Raw genomic sequence first — 5,040 nt, forward strand, 5'->3', positions numbered from 1 at the left:
ACATAATGTGTGTGTATATATATGTGTTATATGTTTATGTGTGTGTATGAATCAATATATGTATGTAGATGTATATCTATATGTATACATGTATTTATACGTGTGTGTATATATGTATGGCTACATGTATATATTCATATATATGTATTTATACATATATATGATATATATTTGTATGTGTATATACATATATATATATATAGTCAAATATGTGTGTGTTTGTGTGTATCTATATATTTATATATGTAGATATTCGACAACTGTAACATTTATTAAAGTGATCAGATTCTTAGTATGACTCTGCCAAAATCATGAGCAGAGTGGCGCAGCGGAAGCGTGCTGGGCCCATAACCCAGAGGTCGATGGATCGAAACCATCCTCTGCTATAAATCCAATTTCAGTGCTTAATACTCAATTAATCTTTTATTTTGGAATTTAACTCAAAACCGGTCTGACAGATCATAAACAGAATCTTTCAGATATGTATATATATGTTTGTGTGTGTGTGTGTGTGTGTGTGTGTGTGTGTGTGTTTGTGTGTCTGTGACTACATATATGTATGTATATATATATATATATATAAATTCAACAACGTTCAAATTTATAACAGTAATCTGATTCTTGGTATAAGTCTGCTAAACTCATGAGCAGAGTGGCGCAGAGGAAGCGTGCTGGGCCCATAACCCAGAGGTCGATGGATCGAAACCATCCTCTGCTATAAATCCAATTTGGGCGCTTAATACCAATTCCTAAATCACTCTGTTACTTTGGAATTTAACTCCAAAAGACTGAAATATATAATTGTATATATCAGTGACGTGAGGTTCATGGCTGTTGAGCAACTGACGTCATCAGTCAGATTTGCAAACATATTATTCCTATGGAGTATCTTATTCACCATTTTATCGGCAGCAGTTAATGTGTTTTGTTTAAAATATCATATCAGCATTCTTGACATATACAAACTGTAGCACAGAAAAGCATATTTAAAAAAAAAAAAGTTATCATCTATTACCTTTACTCACAAAAGAAGTCCTTGCGCCGCTGAGCCGCTTCCTTTACCTTAGCATTGTGGATGCTACTGAAATGATAGCCGGTCCAAGTGCTGCTGAGGAAAACACTGAACCTGTAATTCATGCACATCCAAAGTCCAACTTAGGCCCAAAAGCTGTTCAAATTTACACCTGCCTGCAGCCTATGTCATAAAATCTAATTTGGCCCAGCAGCTTGTTTGTCTATTTCATTTTCTTAGTCTTAAATTGAAATAATGAAAAACAATGCATTTATTTCAAATTAATCTAGATATGTTTTATCTTTCTGATTATTTTTTTTCCAGAAATACTCTTTCATCATTTTATTTGGCATTCAAATTTTGGTCAAAATATTTGGTAAAAACTTTAGATTTGTGTTCTGTGTTGAGACATGCAAAGTATGCCTTTTGAAATTAAAAAAAAGTCATGTAATAGTTAATCTGCATTTACTGTTAATGGTCACACATTTTCACTTCACCAAATATGGCCCTCTTTGCAAAAAGTTTGGACAGTAGCTGCTCTTTGGCTTCCTTCTGCTCATGACCTATGAGAAGTTTCCAAATTTACTCATTGAACTGAAGCCGAGTAGAAAGTATCTGTGCGAATGTTCTGTCCAGATTGCTCTGTTTATTTATTTCAGATGCTGCCTGTGGAAATTCCTAAACCAACCTTTGATCACTTCAATAAATTATCATATTTTATTTGCCGAAATTGGCGCACTAGATTTAGACTTAAAATCTTACAATCATTCATGTCAGATGGAGGTCTCAAACTCCCAAAACTGAAATATTATTTTTATTATTTCTGGACTGCACAAATGAAGCTAAAGATTGCATGCAGAACGATACATCCACTTGATGCCTTAACATTGAGAAAAGCAGGTGCAAAGAGTCCATGGAATTCTCCTTTCTTGCCGTCCCTGTAAAATAAATGGCAGCCTGGACAAAAACTATGTTAAAAATTTGGAATAAAATACAGTCAGCCTATAAACTACCAAAAGTGGAAGACGTTTACCTCTAACAATTTAGATCCTGGTTTTAGAAAATGGTCAGAATACAGTCTAATATATTTGCGTCAACGGATCAAGGACGACGATCTTAAAACATTTGAACAGCTGACAAAGAAATCTTCCGAAGGCAGACTTTTTTAGATATCTACAGTCAAGATCTTTCCTGACAACGTTCAAGGAGTGGGAAAAACAATAGGGAAAAGAAAAAAATCAGTAAGCTGTATAACAGATCTGGGCATTTTACAGCCCATGGGCCACATCTGACCTGTTTTGCTTTTTTATGCGGCCCGCCAAACTATTTTCTTTGTATCTTAAGTCAATATTGAATTCCGAAACTCCTTATTTTTTCCTTTTGTTTAATTTGTAGGGATGATTACACAAAAGATAATGTCAGTGCATTTATAGGGTAATTGATGATTTTAATGTTGAAATAAAATGCCAAAAAATGTAGATATTTCAATTTATTTTTTCATTTTGTTCAATTTACATGCTACCCAGTTGGTCCATGCAAAAAAAAAAAAATGTCGCTCCCAAGGCAACATAACTGCCCACTCCTGCTGTATAATATATTTTTATCTACGAAAATACATAACTCCCAACAGATAAGATAGAGATGGGAGGCGGAAATGTACATTGAGGTATCAATGGACACCCGGGAGGAGATTTACAGAGATTTGCATTGAGATTTGCATTGCAAATTCAAACTCCTGGGAGGAATTCAAGTGGTTTTTCAGAACACCACAAATAATAGCTAAGATGAGGCCGACACGTTATAGTACTCGCTGTAGGAATTGCAGTAAAGATATCACGACCAGACACATATATTTCGGCTTTCCCCCAACCTAAGTTTATTTTGGAAGGAGGTTTTCGACCGTCTGAAAGCGATCTTCTAATGGGACAAAGCATTATTAGGAGCAACCCCTATGGGTATCGACAGAAAGGATGAAAAATATCTCCTAAACATATTGCTAACAGCAGCATAACAGCATATTCAGATTATTAGTATAAATTTGCTGAACTAATGAGCAGAGTGGCGCAGAGGAAGCGTGCTGGGCCCATAACCCAGAGGTCGATGGATCGAAACCATCCTCTGCTATAAATCCAATTTGGGCGCTTAATACCTCAATCAGTCTGTTATTTTGGAATTTAACTCAAAACCGGTCTGAAAGATCGTTAACAGAATCTTTCAGATATATAAACAGAATCTTTCAGATATATATATATATAAATATCTATCTATATATATATATACACATGCACATATATACATATGCATACGTATATACATATATGTGTGTGTGTATATATATGTCTTATATGTTTATGTGTGTGTGTATACGTGTATATATGTATGTATTCATATATATGTGTATGTATATATATATATATATATATATATATATAGTCAAGTGTGTGTGTTTGTGTGTGTTTGTGTGTATCTATATATATATATAGAGAGATATTCAACAGCAACTTTTACATTTATTAAAGTATCAAATTCTCAGTATAAATCTGAGGAACTAATGAGCAGAGTGGCGCAGCGGAAGCGTGCTGGGCCCATAACCCAGAGGTCGATGGATCGAAACCATCCTCTGCTATAAATCCAATTTGGGCACTTAGTACAAATTCCTTAATCACTCTGTTACTTTTAACTCAAAACCTGTTCGAAGGTCAATAACAGAATCTCTTTCTCTCTCTCTATTTATATATATATACAGATATGTGTGTGTATTATATGTTTATGTGTGTGTAAAAAAAAACGGTCTGAAAGATCATAAACAGAATCTTTCATATATATATATGTATATATATATACATATATATAAAGAAGCCATAACTATCAGTTGGTTAAAACCGGATCCACCTACATATAATATATGGATCCAAAAAGTATCGGACATTTTACAGATGGAGCAAATTACATATTTATTAAGACTTCAGGACCTATCTGTACAAAACGATGGGCTCCTGCCATGTCTTCATTAATTTAATAAGGTTAGACTCAAAGAGTTTTGGACTTGAACTGAACATAAGCATCATATTCTCTTAGATTACCTATGTAGAGTGGATTTTTTTTTTCTTTATAATTTATTGGCCCCCCCTCACCTTTTTTTTTTATATTGCTGTTATTATTTCATGATCATGCCATCTTGTTATATAGGATAAACGCAGAGAAAAACTAAAAAAAAAATAGATTTAAAAAAAAAAAATTGAAGAAGCCTCTCGGATGACGGGTGAACCATCTTGAAGTGAAGAAAGTTAAATCCAGCTGCCAAAACAGGAAGATTTTACAAGAAGTGATCCAATTTCGCTGATGTTGTGCTGTATTTCCAAGTGAATCAGACAATAAAGGTAAAAAAAAAAAAAAAAAAAAGGTTCATCATATTTTCATAGATCTCTTGTCACACTCATGTGTTTTACACTAATCTGTCACTAATGTGATGGATTTCTTGGCGTATCTGTGAATCCCCTCTGTTTGTTTATGAGCAGTCAATCTTCTGCGCTCAGAAGACTTTTCAGAAGATTCCCCCCCTGTAATGTCCGAAAAATATATAGCTTATAGTTTCTGTGAACAGATGATGTGATGCTGTTTTTCCAGTGACAGATTTAATCCACAGGGAGGCAGTGAGAACACGGACAGCTGAAGTAAACAAAAAGCGTGGCCAAACCTTAAGCCTCTGAAAGAAAGCAGCCGGAGAGATTTACCAACACATCCGTCATCAGTCTGGAGAAGTGAATTTCAAACACCGGGTTAGGTGTGCTGTTGAGGGATCATCCAACTTTACTAGATTGGAGCGAAAAATCATTATCCGGCGACTGCAAATAATTTATCATTGTTGCATGTGTGCACATTTTAGCTTGCCGCAGGATTATTTTTGTCAAAAAAATGGTCCGTGTCCCAAAAATGATTGAAGACATGAGTGTGCAAATGGTTTGCATCCTTTCATCAGAACATATATGACCCTTGATGGTTTCAATTTTTTTTTTATGACCTGCTGT

General features: G+C 34.6%; 3 non-coding genes across 3 annotated transcripts; all 3 read left to right on the forward strand.

The window, feature by feature from the left end:
• Window positions 1-314: 314 nt before the first annotated feature.
• trnam-cau (transfer RNA methionine (anticodon CAU)) lies at window positions 315-386 on the forward strand. Its single transcript has one exon. It is a non-coding gene; the product is annotated as a tRNA-Met (tRNA).
• A 2,678-nt stretch (window positions 387-3,064) lies between these two features.
• Window positions 3,065-3,136, forward strand: trnam-cau (transfer RNA methionine (anticodon CAU)). Its single transcript has one exon. It is a non-coding gene; the product is annotated as a tRNA-Met (tRNA).
• A 430-nt stretch (window positions 3,137-3,566) lies between these two features.
• trnam-cau (transfer RNA methionine (anticodon CAU)) lies at window positions 3,567-3,638 on the forward strand. Its single transcript has one exon. It is a non-coding gene; the product is annotated as a tRNA-Met (tRNA).
• Window positions 3,639-5,040: the final 1,402 nt, after the last annotated feature.

Source organism: Fistularia commersonii, chromosome 11 (assembly GCF_037954325.1).
Source record: "Fistularia commersonii isolate RoL2024-O1a breed Wild chromosome 11, RoL_Fcom_v1.0, whole genome shotgun sequence".
In the NCBI taxonomy this organism is placed as follows: Eukaryota; Metazoa; Chordata; class Actinopteri; order Syngnathiformes; family Fistulariidae; genus Fistularia; species Fistularia commersonii.